Here is a 15195-nt window from a genome sequence, read left to right as displayed (position 1 = left end):
CCACCTATTGCTCAGCTAATCGATCCTTATTAATGTTGTATGTGCTCAGTAAAAGATCAGAAGTGAACGTGTCCTCAATGACTGGAGGGTGGACCCTCAAATGGTAAGGGTCTGTTCTCTGGGGCCTTCATGTAAAATAAGACTAGATGTCCTATCTCCTTATTTCCTGATTTATGGTAGCCTCCATTGGGTTTAATGGAGATGTGGGATTCCTTGTGCAGGGCTTTCTCTATTGATGTATATTGGATTTATGAAAAGAGAAAAGCAAATGTATTGCACATCTGTAATAAATTCTATAGGGACAGCAATGGACATAAGTCAACATGGCGGTGAGTTGTTCTCCCAATATGGAAGTGTCTGAGATATAGGACCCACACCAATCAAGCATGTGTAAAATAGGATTACCTCTGTAAGGTATCTTTAATTTAACCCCTTAACACCTATGTACGGCGCTCGTCAGTAGAGAATGAATGGAGAGGTCTCTGGAGTTGAGCCCGCCTCTTTCCCGTCAGATGATGGTTTTGTCATTCAGCCATCATCTGCCTCTGACAGTCGAGAGTAGATTAGAGCTCTCCCTGCTTCTGTTAACCTGTTAAATGCTGCTGTCATTCTCTGACAGTGGCATTTACAGCACATTTCCCAGGTGGCTCACTGTTCCAACTCGTGATCAGTGCCCTTGTAATTGTTAGATTTGGAAACTGACCAGTGACAGTACAAAAAAGTCATTGTTATTTCTACAATAACATAAACCTGGATTGTGTCTAGAAATGATAACTTACTATTGTATGTGAAAGTTCCTCTAGTATTTGATTCGTCATCATCAATACTACTGATGTCATCGGAGCTGTGAAATGAGTGTAACAGAATATGAGCCACCATTATTCATTAATCCCCATCATGGACTATCTAGTAATGGAGGAGGTGTAAGCCTTACCAGGTGGAACTGTCCGTATCATCTGATGATGGTGAAATCAGATCTGTGGGGGCAACACAACATAAATCCCTTTTTAGACTATTGTAATAGCAACGCCTGAGGCTCAATATCAAATAAATACATTCTAATAAATTATGCAGTGTACCCCTATATGTACATGGGGCGAAAAATCACATTCAGCTACAGTAACTCACACTGTGCATGGCCACCATCAGAAGAAATCCCCAAATCTCATTTCTGGCTGACTTAAGAGCGAATGTATGAATAATGTTCCTGACAACATTGTGAAAATGGTGGTAGTGGACCTACACCAATAAAGCTTGACTAAAATAGGATTACCCCTTTAATGTATCTTTAATTTAAAAATGCACAGACCCTTCTATAATTTACCTTTAATTGTTACATTTGGAAACTGATCTGTGACAGTACAGAAGGTTCAGTGTTCTTTCTACAATAACCCCGGATGTTATCTAGAAATGATAACTTACTATTATACGTGGAAGTTCCTGCCCTATTGGAATCATTGTCATCATCATTAAGAATGATGTCATCGGAACTGTGAAATAAATGTAACAGGTAATGAGCCACCATTAATCATTAATCCCCATCATGTACTTAGTAATGGAGGAGAAGTGTGTCTTACCAGGTGGTACTGTCCGGACCATGATCTGATGGTGGTAAACTCAGATCTATGGGGGCAACACAACATAAACCTCTTATTAGAATATTGTAATAGCAATGACTGAGGCTCAATATCAAAAGAAATAAATCCTAATAAAGTATCCAGTGTACTTCTATATGTACATGGGGCAAAAAATGCATTCAGCTGCAGTAATCTGCCCTGTACATGGCCACCATGAGAAGCATTCCCCAAATCCCACTTCTGTCTGACTTCATAACTCCTGCATGAATATTCCTGACCAAATGCTGAAAAGAAATGGTTAATATGAGCTCATTTACTGTAGGCTTCCAATAGAAATAAATCCAAGCCCTGACCACAATGTGCACGTGATCTGCACCCAATGCCTACAATATGGCATCGATATGTATCAGAGCCTTTACTCTGGATTAGGGATACAGTACCTGGTAAACTCGGAGTCGGGCCCGAATTGAAGCCAGTGATGTTATCTTGGCCTTGAGACCTAGGAATTGGCTTCTTTCTTGGATGATACTGAAAAAATGGCAAACATGTCAGATAGAATCTATAACCATGAACTTCTCCAATCTATAATATTTCTCCATAATCCACTGATTACAGGTAGACACAGATATGGATGTGGTTTCCATTGGCCTGTGCTTATTTCATATACAGAGTGTAAAGGGTGTACCGGACACTTATGGTTAGCTATGGATAGGGGCGGTGGTGACATTTATGTGTCTTCATATAATATTATTATGTATCCTGTACATGGACATATTGTCACAAATATTACAAGTGAGTGCAGTCTTTACTCTGCAAACATGATCCAAAATATCACCCCATCTACTTGAAGCTATATTTTTGGTCCCACCATCTTTTTCTGGAACATTTGTCCCAAATATATTTTAGTAATTTAAGAATATAAAATGATACCTGATGGAAGTTGTCATCATCACTGCTGTCCTCACTGTCAGAGAGAACTATAATTCGCTTAAATCGCTTTTTTCGCATCATATTAGCACAAGTCACTCACAACACTCCTCTCTCCACAAACGCCTACAAAAACCCTCAACGGAATCCTGGATGACGGAGCGTTCTATAGCCTCCAGCCAATTGTGACATCATTAGAATGCTGCAATTGTTTGCTCATTTTTTTGTATTTTACAACATTAATTGTACAAAGCATACTGTACAAATACAAAAAAAGGAAATCAGATAAAAACAACAATCTTCCTAATTCCTTCACTCCCGACCTTTTTCCAATTGTTCGGAAATATATAATAATTAAAAAAACACATTAATCAACATAAAAAATAAAGAAACTCCACTAATGTTTAAGCTGTTGATTATCCCTTTCTCCGTGTTTTAATGCTCTCCACTACATTTTTTTCCAATTGTTCTCCCAATTTTCAAAATTCTCTGAGGAGCAAAACCAGACCCTGTCATATTTTGTAACTCTCTTAAGTAATTTCTTCTCTTGTGTAATACTCCATTTTTTCCTTATCCATTTCCAAATGAAATCCACTCTTCCTATATAAAGCCGCCTACTTAAGACTCTTCTTCCTCATTTCATCTCTTCCGCTCCAAAGAGCATTTTACAATTGTTGACTTGATCTCAATGGAGATCTGAGTCCCCAGTTTCCAATCTATATCTTCACACCCTCTGATAAATGTATCAGATCTGCCCATGTTCCTTACACAGTTTACAAGTATTGTCCGCTTTCTTCTGCATTCTGTATAGTGCTTGGTGAAAATAATGGGACCAATGGATCAACTGGGTCAATTTATGAATTTATTGATTGACATCCCACTTATATGTAAATATATGTATATATAATGACTCTAATATTTTCTCCATACATTAATCTAACTCTCAAAGATAAAATTATGCATGTAATCTCCCCAGTTATTAGTGTATAAATGTATTTATTACATTATAGCATATTGTATGTTATATACAAGGTTATTATTATTAGATTTTTTTCGTGTGGCAAATGATCAATAAGTAATCCATTCCTTTGAGTGTTGATGTGAAAGTTATTTGATTCCTTCGTACTCTTCACCGCTTGTTGAATCTGACAATATCTAAAATCGTGAAGTCTACTTAACCCCTTCACCCCCAAGGGTGGTTTGCACGTTCATGACCGGGCCAATTTTTACAATTCTGACCACTGTACCTTTATGAGGTCATAACTCTGGAACGCTTCCATTGATCCCGGTGATTCTGACAAAGTTTTCTCGCGACATATTGTACTTCATGTTAGTGGTAAAATTTCATTCAAATAACTTGCGTTTATTTGTGAAAAAAATGGAAATTTGGCAAAAATTTTGAAAATTTCGCAATTTTCCAACTTTGAATTTTTATGCCCTTAAATCACAGAGATACGGCACACAAAAAACTTGATAAGTAACATTTCCCACATATTTACTTTGCATCAGCACAATTTTGGAACCAAAATTTTTTTTTGTTAGGAAGTTATAAGGGTTAAAAGTTGACCAGCGATTTCTCATTTTTACAACACCATTTTATTTTTAGGACCACATCACATTTGAAGCCACTTTGAGGGGTCTATATGATAGAAAATACCCAAAAGTGACACCATTCTAAAAACTGAACCCCTTAAGGTGCTCAAAACCACATTCAAGAAGTTTATTAACCCATTAGGTGCGTCACAGGAATTTTTTTGAATATTTAAAAAGAAATGAACATCTAACTTTTTTTCACAAAAAAAATACTTCAGGTTCAATTTTTTTTATTTTACCAAGGGTAACAGGAGAAATTGGACTGCAAAAGTTATTGTGCAATTTGTCCTGAGTACGCTGATACCTGATTTGTGGGGGGGGAACGACTGTTTCGGCGCATGGCAGAGCTCAGAATGGAAGGAGCGCCGTTTGACTTTTTCAATGCAAAATTGGTTGGAATTCAGATCGGACGCCCAAGTGACTCCATTTCTAGTCTGGAAGAGATTCATTGATGATGTCTTCTGTATCTGGACTGGTCCAGCAGACACATTAGATGAGTTCCATAATACATTAAACACAGCTTGGTCCGGCCTGTCCTTTACCATCACTAGGGACACACATGAGGTTAGCTTCTTAGACACGAAGGTCATAAAGAGTGAAGAGGGACTACTGAGCACTGATCTTTTTGTCAAAACCACAGACCGTAACAGTTTTTTACATTACAGAAGTTTGCATCCCCTCTCTACAAAGAGATCAATACCCTCATCACAGTTCAGGAGGGTAGAACGCATTGTCTCTGACCCTGTGGTCAGCAAAACTAGACTAAATGAAATGTACACGAAATTTCAGGCAAGAGATTACCCGCCTGACCTATTGGACCATGCACTCCAACCTCCAACTGCCACTCGTAGTACAGTAACGGGACGGATACCATTTGTCCATACATTTCACCCATATGCAAACATCATACACCGTTCCATACGGAAATATAGGGGCATTTTGAGGGAGGCTCATCTGGAGGTTGTAGAATTTCACCAGAATTTTTTACCTTGCTATAAACGCCCTAAAAACATTAGAGACACTCTCATCAAGGCAGACATGGGCTCAGGAGTTAGAGTTACAACACAGAGATTTCTCTCTACACCTAAAACAGGTACTTACCCATGCCTACACTGTAACCAGTGTAGTAACGTGTTGAAAGGTGATCATTTTTATCACCCTCACTCAGGCAAGCGGTATAAAATCAAAGACTTCACTACATGTGACACTACACATGTAGTATATCAGATCAAATGCCCATGCGGACTTCTTTATATCGGGGAAACTACCCAACCGATTAAAGATCGTATCAGCAAGCACAAGTCCACGATCAGATGTGGGAATACTTTACTGCCACTACCACATCATTTTATTACAGCTGGACATACTATTCCACAGTTGAGATTTTCAGTCATCGAACATGTCCCCCCTCCCCGGCAGGGTGGCAACCGTATCCAAATTCTTAAATAGAGAGAGGCCTTTTGGATACACGAATTACAGACACTGGCACCAAAGGGCCTCAATAGAGATTATGACCTATTGGCGTTTATTTAACAGAAGGTTTCCGTATTATGTGTCTGGCTTTTCTAATTTACTCATCTCCATACAATATGATGTCATTGTACTATATATGTGGATATTTTCTAGCAAATATCTTTTGAGGCACATTGTTTTTTTTCATGGAATTAGCGTGTTTCGGATATGTGATATCTAACATTTAGAGTTGAGCGAAACGGGTCGAAAAAATTCAAAAGTCGCCGACTTTTGGCAAAGTCAGGTTTCATGAAACGAAACCCGACCCTAGGATGAGGTCGGCCACGAGGTCGGTGACTTACGCGCCAAAGTCGCGTTTCAAAAGTTTGTTTTGCGCTCTTTTTCAGCCAATCAGGATCCACGGACACTGTGGGCAACGTGATGACATAGGCACGGGTCACCACCATCTTTCAGAAGGGCATGCAAGTGATTGGCTTGCTTTGGTGGGCGTCACAGGGGGTATAAAAGGGCGTGCACGCCGACCGCCATCTTACTTCTGCCGATCTTAGTATAGGGAGAGGTTGCTGCTGATTCTGTAGGGAGAGCGTTAGGCAGGGAAGAAGACAAAAGAACTGCTTCTGCTGCTAGCGATTTGGCCTGCACAACACACAAGTCACTGTGTGTGCAGTGCAAGGGGAGGCTATATTGTGGTGTATCAGTGGTGTTGGTTGTTGGGCTGCCTTCTAAGGCTTCCTGACACGCTGGCATTGCTGTTTACCCACTGCTCCGCAAACTGCTTTTTTAAAAGCAATCCAATCTCCCTTATCCTCTAGTCACTTTTGTCACAGCTGTGCCATCGAGCGTGTCACATAGCGCTCAGATATCAGTGGGCCTCACACAATCTACAAGTGTCCAGTGTCCAAAAGTGTACGCAGAGATTCAAAATCTCCATTATCCTCTCGTCACTTTGGTCACAGGCAGCTGTGCCATCGAGCGTGTCACATAGCGCTCAGATATCAGTGGGCCTCACACAATCTACAAGTGTCCAGTGTCCAAAAGTGTACGCAGAGATTCAAAATCTCCATTATCCTCTCGTCACTTTGGTCACAGGCAGCTGTGCCATCGAGCGTGTCACATAGCGCTCAGATATCAGTGGGCCTCACACAATCTACAAGTGTCCAGTGTCCAAAAGTGTACGCAGAGATTCAAAATCTCCATTATCCTCTCGTCACTTTGGTCACAGGCAGCTGTGCCATCGAGCGTGTCACATAGCGCTCAGATATCAGTGGGCCTCACACAATCTACAAGTGTCCAGTGTCCAAAAGTGTACGCAGAGATTCAAAATCTCCATTATCCTCTCGTCACTTTGGTCACAGGCAGCTGTGCCATCGAGCGTGTCACATAGCGCTCAGATATCAGTGGGCCTCACACAATCTACAAGTGTCCAGTGTCCAAAAGTGTACGCAGAGATTCAAAATCTCCATTATCCTCTCGTCACTTTGGTCACAGGCAGCTGTGCCATCGAGCGTGTCACATAGCGCTCAGATATCAGTAGGCCTCACACAATCTACAAGTGTCCAGTGTCCAAAAGTGTACACAGAGATTCAAAATCTCCATTATCCTCTCGTCACTTTGGTCACAGGCAGCTGTGCCATCGAGCGTGTCACATAGCGCTCAGATATCAGTGGGCCTCACACAATCTACAAGTGTCCAGTGTCCAAAAGTGTACGCAGAGATTCAAAATCTCCATTATCCTCTCGTCACTTTGGTCACAGGCAGCTGTGCCATCGAGCGTGTCACATAGCGCTCAGATATCAGTAGGCCTCACACAATCTACAAGTGTCCAGTGTCCAAAAGGGTACGCAGAAATTCAAAATCTCCATTATCCTCTCGTCACTTTGGTCACAGGCAGCTGTGCCATCGAGCGTGTCACATAGCGCTCAGATATCAGTAGGCCTCACACAATCTACAAGTGTCCAGTGTCCAAAAGTGTACGCAGAGATTCAAAATCTCCATTATCCTCTCGTCACTTTGGTCACAGGCAGCTGTGCCATCGAGCGTGTCACATAGCGCTCAGATATCAGTAGGCCTCACACAATCTACAAGTGTCCAGTGTCCAAAAGTGTACGCAGAGATTCAAAATCTCCATTATCCTCTCGTCACTTTGGTCACAGGCAGCTGTGCCATCGAGCGTGTCACATAGCGCTCAGATATCAGTGGGCCTCACACAATCTACAAGTGTCCAGTGTCCAAAAGTGTACGCAGAGATTCAAAATCTCCATTATCCTCTCGTCACTTTGGTCACAGGCAGCTGTGCCATCGAGCGTGTCACATAGCGCTCAGATATCAGTAGGCCTCACACAATCTACAAGTGTCCAGTGTCCAAAAGTGTACGCAGAGATTCAAAATCTCCATTATCCTCTTGTCACTTTGGTCACAGGCAGCTGTGCCATCGAGCGTGTCACATAGCGCTCAGATATCAGTAGGCCTCACACAATCTACAAGTGTCCAGTGTCCAAAAGTGTACGCAGAGATTCAAAATCTCCATTATCCTCTTGTCACTTTGGTCACAGGCAGCTGTGCCATCGAGCGTGTCACATAGCGCTCCGATATCAGTGGGCCTCACACAATCTACAAGTGTCCAGTGTCCAAAAGTGTACGCAGAGATTCAAAATCTCCATTATCCTCTCGTCACTTTGGTCACAGGCAGCTGTGCCATCGAGCGTGTCACATAGCGCTCAGATATCAGTGGGCCTCACACAATCTACAAGTGTCCAGTGTCCAAAAGTGTACGCAGAGATTCAAAATCTCCATTATCCTCTCGTCACTTTGGTCACAGGCAGCTGTGCCATCGAGCGTGTCACATAGCGCTCAGATATCAGTAGGCCTCACACAATCTACAAGTGTCCAGTGTCCAAAAGTGTACGCAGAGATTCAAAATCTCCATTATCCTCTCGTCACTTTGGTCACAGGCAGCTGTGCCATCGAGCGTGTCACATAGCGCTCAGATATCAGTAGGCCTCACACAATCTACAAGTGTCCATTGTACAAATGTTTACGCAGAGATTCAAAATCTCCATTATCCTCTTTGTCACTTTGGTCACAGGCAGCTGTGCCATCGAGCGTGTCACATAGCGCTCAGATATCAGTAGGCCTCACACAATCTACAAGTGTCCAGTGTCCAAAAGTGTACGCAGAGATTCAAAATCTCCATTATCCTCTCGTCACTTTGGTCACAGGCAGCTGTGCCATCGAGCGTGTCACATAGCGCTCAGATATCAGTGGGCCTCACACAATCTACAAGTGTCCAGTGTCCAAAAGTGTACGCAGAGATTCAAAATCTCCATTATCCTCTCGTCACTTTGGTCACAGGCAGCTGTGCGATCGAGCGTGTCACATAGCGCTCAGATATCAGTAGGCCTCACACAATCTACAAGTGTCCAGTGTCCAAAAGTGTACGCAGAGATTCAAAATCTCCATTATCCTCTCGTCACTTTGGTCACAGGCAGCTGTGCCATCGAGCGTGTCACATAGCGCTCAGATATCAGTAGGCCTCACACAATCTACAAGTGTCCAGTGTCCAAAAGTGTACGCAGAGATTCAAAATCTCCATTATCCTCTCGTCACTTTGGTCACAGGCAGCTGTGCCATCGAGCGTGTCACATAGCGCTCAGATATCAGTAGGCCTCACACAATCTACAAGTGTCCAGTGTCCAAAAGTGTACGCAGAGATTCAAAATCTCCATTATCCTCTCGTCACTTTGGTCACAGGCAGCTGTGCCATCGAGCGTGTCACATAGCGCTCAGATATCAGTGGGCCTCACACAATCTACAAGTGTCCAGTGTCCAAAAGTGTACGCAGAGATTCAAAATCTCCATTATCCTCTCGTCACTTTGGTCACAGGCAGCTGTGCCATCGAGCGTGTCACATAGCGCTCAGATATCAGTGGGCCTCACACAATCCAAAAGTGTCCACTGTCCACAAGTGTGTGCAGAAATTCTAAATCTCCCCTGTCCTATAGACACCTTTTACCTTGTTTTACATTACTATATAGTTTGTTGGATTTTGTCTACATTTCTACCAAAAATGAGGAAGGCTGGTGGAAGAGGCCGTGGAATTGGGCGGGGGTTGGCAGCTGGTAATGATGGTGTTGGTGGTGGATCTGATGGTAGTGGCAAGAGCAAAATAGGACCGAATGCAGGAGGTGCTGACCCTGCGTCATCGTTTGGCTACATAAGGCCTCGAACGCTTAGTTTTCTAGGAGTTGGCAAACCGCTTTTATAAAGACAGAGCATCAGGAAAAAGTTTTGTCTTACATTGCTGACTCAGCCTCCAGCTCTATCGCCTCCTCTTCTTCAGTTGTAAAAAGTAAAAGCACTGAGTCGTCATTGGAGGCTCATGTTCATGAACCACACCTTTCCTTGTGTCCTTCACCCCAACCAAGATTGAAGGATGACGCAGGCCATCCTACTGATTACTCCATGGAGCTGTTTTCACATACCATGCCTGGATTATCAAGTCAAATGGTGAATTACCCAGGCCAAGATGAATCTGACATGGAGTGCACTGATGCACAGCCGCTGATGGATGATTCTGCTGGTACATTCACTCAGAGCACTACATTGTCCTCGCAGTGTACAGAGCCAGATTTTGACCCTGATGAGACTCAGGTGCCCCTTCCCGCACACTATACCACCATACACGGTGACACAGAGGAAGGTGCACATGACATAGAAGAGGAGGTGATGGATGACCCAGTTGTTGACCCAGATTGGCATCCATTGGGGGAAGAGGGTGCTGCTTCAAATAGCTCAGATGAGGAGCATCCACAGCAGACATCGACATCGCAACAGCTGTTATCTGGCAGGCCCGGAGCACTCCAAAGACAGGTTCCAAACATCAAAAGAGTTGCTGGACAGCTTGTCCAGAGGGTCAAAAGATCACAGCGTGCTAGGCCGCAAAATGTCTGCCAAAGTAGGAAGAGTGCAGTGTGGCACTTTTTTGAACAAAATCCTCATGATCAGGCCAAGGTTATCTGTAAGAAGTGCGCAAAGACCTTTAGCCGAGGGAAAAATCTGAAAAATTTGAATACCAGTTGCATGCTTAGACATTTAACCAGCATGCACTTGCAAGCGTGGACACAACACCAAACCTCAAGTGCCACATGTGCAACTGATCACAACGAAGGTAGTCAGCAACGCTACATTGTTTCCCCCACTGTAAGCACACCGGTTAGCACAGCAGCAAATGTTGAGGTGTCGTTGCAAGGCCACAGCAGTCAGGGAATCCCACTGTTATATCAACGAAAGACTGATTCTAGGCCATCAGAAAGAACACCAACTCCATCACCATCATCAACCCTCTCTCAGTCCGCCCTGTCCACCGCTACTTCCACCATATGCAGCTCTCAAGTCCAGCTCACCCTCCCAGACACTATGAGTAGGTCAAGAAAGTACTCAGTCTCTCATCCGCGTACACTGGGTTTGAACGCCCACATTGCCAAACTAATCTCGTTTGAGATGATGCCCTTTCGGTTGGTGGAAAGCACAGCTTTCCGCGAACTCATGGCCTATGCAGTACCACGCTATGACCTACCCAGTCGCCACTTCTTCTCTCGCAAAGCCATCCCAGCCCTCCACCATCATGTGAAAGACCGCATTGTCCATGCACTCAAGCAGTCAGTGAGCGGAAAGGTGCACCTCACAACTGATGCATGGTCCAGTCGGCATGGCCAGGGCCGTTACGTGTCCATCACTGCGCACTGGGTTAATGTGGTGGATGCAGGGTCCACAGGGGACAGCCGTGGTGGGACAGTGCTGCCTAGCCCACGGTATAGGAAACAGTTGGCTGTAGGCGTTCGACCCTCCTCCTCCTCCTCCTCCTCCAGAAGCGAAAGCTCATCCACAGAGCGCAGTCGTACGAGCACTCCATCTGTAGCTGCCACTGTTGCACACAAGGTGTCCCCCTATCGAGCAGCTAGTGGAAAGCGTCAGCAGGCTGTGTTGCAGATGATGTGTTTGGGTGACAGACACACCGCCGAGGTGCTGGCCAATTACTTGAAGCGACAAACTGAGTCATGGCTGGGCAGTGTACATCTTGAGGCAGGCAAGGTAGTTAGTGATAACGGCCGTAATTTTGTGGCAGCCATAGCCCTTTCAAAACTCAGCCACATACCTTGCTTGGCTCACACCTTGAACCTGGTGGTGCAGTGCTTCCTCAAAAATTATCCGGAGTTAACAGCCCTGCTCCAGAAGGTGCGAAGACTGTGCGCGCACATCCGCCGGTCGCCTGTACACTCCGTTCGTATGCAGAAGCTGCAGCGATTGCTCCACCATCCCAACCACCGCCTCATTATCGACATTGCAACAAGGTGGAACTCCACCCTGCACATGGTGGAGCGGCTGTGCGAGCAGAGGCAGGCCATAATGCATTTGTGGGAGGATACACGGCCAGGCACTTTGAGAGCAGACATGGAGTTGACAGGCGTGCAGTGGTCGAAGCTGAAAGACCTTTGTAAAGTCCTTCAGTGTTTTGAGGAATGCACACGGCTGGTAAGCGCAGACGACGCCATCCTAAGCATGAGCATCCCACTTATGCGTCTGCTCATGCAAACTTTGACGCACCTTAAGGAGCAGGCGTCTGCAGCCAATGTTGATGAGGAGGAAGAGGAGGAGGGAATCCTTGATGACATTCAGCCATTGTCTGCTCAGGGACCTCTCCTGGACGAAGTGGAGGAAGAAGATGAGGAGGAGGAGGAGGATGATGGGGATGATTACTTAGGGGAGGAGGATGCATCTCATGGGGCAAGTGAAAATGTTGGCGTGGCAAGGTCTGGTACAGGGTTTGTGCGTGACTGGAGGGATGTGGATTTGCCAGAAAGTGCTCCTCCACCCAGCACTCGCAGTGCATCATTGACACCGGGAACATTGGCCCACATGTCAGATTATGCCTTGCGGATCCTAAAAAGGGACCCCCGCATTGCCAAAATGATGAACGATGACGACTACTTGTTGGCCAGCATCCTGGATCCACGCTATAAAGGCAAATTACAAAACATCATGCCACAGGAGAACCTTGACCTAATATTGGCTAATAAACAAGCAACTCTGGTAAATCGGTTGCTTGAGGCATTCCCAGCACACAGCAGCGGTGATGGTTCTCACACGAGCCGTACGGGCCGGGGGCAGCTTGGCAGAGGTGTTCGTGGTGCACACAGCAGAAGTGGCGTTGGAGACAGGGGTTTCATGACAATGTTGTGGACTGATTTTTCAAATACCGCTCACACAACTGGTAATACTGCATCGATGGAAAGTGACAGGAGACAGCAGTTGTCAACTATGGTTACAAACTACTTTTCCTCCCATATCGATGTTCTCCCACACAGGTCATTCCCCTTTGACTATTGGGCCGCTAAACTGGACACCTGGCCTGAATTGGCCCAATATGCCTTACAGGAGCTCGCTTGCCCAGCTGCAAGTGTGCTATCGGAAAGAGTCTTCAGTGCAGCTGGATCAATCCTGACATAAAAAAGGACCCGTCTGTCAACCCAAAATGTGGATGATCTAACCTTCATTAAAATGAACCACGCATGGGTTTCCAAGGATTTTGTCCCACCTTCCCCTGATGACACATAGGGTGACAGAAAAATGGCTTGCTTTGGTCCACCTCTTCCTGGTACTTCACCTATTTCGCCTTTTGCATCAGCTGAATGTCCAACATCAACATATGCCACTTTCTAAAACTCCCTAACTGTGCTGCCTCCCCCCCCCATGGCCAGGGTCACCACCTACCGCACGACACCGTGCGAGTGCCGTTGCCCTGGACAGGTGGGTAGGCCGACTCTTGGGCGCGGGCACTGGCACAGGGTCCCTCATAGTGCAATCAAGTGTCTCTGACGGCGGTGGTGCACACCCGCCGTCAGACACACCGCTGTACTATGAGGGGCCCAGTGCCAGTACCGACGCCCACGAGTGGGCCCCCCTTGCTTGGGCAGGGCCCCAGCATTTGCAATCTTTACCTCTCCCTGCTCCTCTGTGTAATCTGGGCCGTCAAATCCATACTGGGCCTAACACCGTCTGAGCCTGCCTCATGCTGTATAGACATATATTTTGAATGTGTACGCTATCCATACATGTTATCCGGGGATACGGTACCCTTTCTAACCTTTGTGCAATCATGTGCAATCCATACTGTGCCTGACACCGTCTGAGCCTGCCTCCTGAGACATATATTTTGAATGTGTACGCTATCCATACATGTTATCCAGGGATACGGTACCCTTTCTAACCTTTGTGCAATGACGTGCAATCCATACTGGGCCTAACACCGTCTGAGCCTGCCTCATGCTGTATAGACATATATTTTGAATGTGTACGCTATCCATACATGTTATCCGGGGATACGGTACCCTTTCTAACCTTTGTGCAATGACGTGCAATCCATACTGGGCCTAACACCATCTGAGCCTGCCTCATGCTGTATAGACATATATTTTGAATGTGTACGCTATCCATACATGTTATCCGGGGATACGGTACCCTTTCTAACCTTTGTGCAATCATGTGCAATCCATACTGTGCCTGACACCGTCTGAGCCTGCCTCCTGAGACATATATTTTGAATGTGTACGCTATCCATACATGTTATCCAGAGATACGGTACCCTTTCTAACCTTTGTGCAATGACGTGCAATCCATACTGGGCCTAACACCGTCTGAGCCTGCCTCATGCTGTATAGACATATATTTTGAATGTGTACACTATCCATACATGTTATCCGGGGATACGGTACCCTTTCTAACCTTTGTGCAATGACGTGCAATCCATACTGGCCTAACACCGTCTGAGCCTGCCTCATGCTGTATAGACATATATTTTGAATGTGTACGCTATCCATACATGTTATCCAGGGATACGGTACCCTTTCTAACCTTTGTGCAATGACGTGCAATCCATACTGGGCCTAACACCGTCTGAGCCTGCCTCATGCTGTATAGACATATATTTTGAATGTGTACGCTATCCATACATGTTATCCGGGGATACGGTACCCTTTCTAACCTTTGCGCAATCATGTGCAATCCATACTGTGCCTGACACTGTCTGAGCCTGCCTCCTGAGACATATATTTTGAATGTGTACGCTATCCATACATGTTATCCAGGGATACGGTACCCTTTCTAACCTTTGTGCAATCACGTGCAATCCATACTGGGCCTGACACCGTCTGAGCCTGCCTCCTGAGACATATATTTTGAATGTGTACGCTATCCATACATGTTATCCAGGGATACGGTACCCTTTCTAACCTTTGTGCAATCACGTGCAATCCATACTGGGCGTGAGAACGGCTGGCGAGCTGTTAAGCAAGCTACAGCACCTGTCCAGACAAGTACAGGGATTCCCTAGCGAGGAGACTTATTTGATTGTTTTCAATGTTGGGACAGCAATTTTTGGGGAGCACTATACTCTGGAGAATGATAGATGGGGCCCACCATACACTGGAACATTCCAAAGGTGGACATCAGACACTGGAGCAGCATTTACAGGGCCCATTATACACTAGAGCATTAGAAATGGGGCCCATTATGTTTGGAGCATTATTTGGGCCCATAAGACAGTGGAGCTTCATCCATGGGGACCAAC

The sequence above is a fragment of the Dendrobates tinctorius genome, unplaced genomic scaffold, assembly GCF_039654945.1.
Source record: "Dendrobates tinctorius isolate UK_male_01 unplaced genomic scaffold, ASM3965494v1 ptg000160l, whole genome shotgun sequence".
Taxonomy (NCBI): Eukaryota; Metazoa; Chordata; class Amphibia; order Anura; family Dendrobatidae; genus Dendrobates; species Dendrobates tinctorius.
This window is presented reverse-complemented; position numbering follows the sequence as displayed.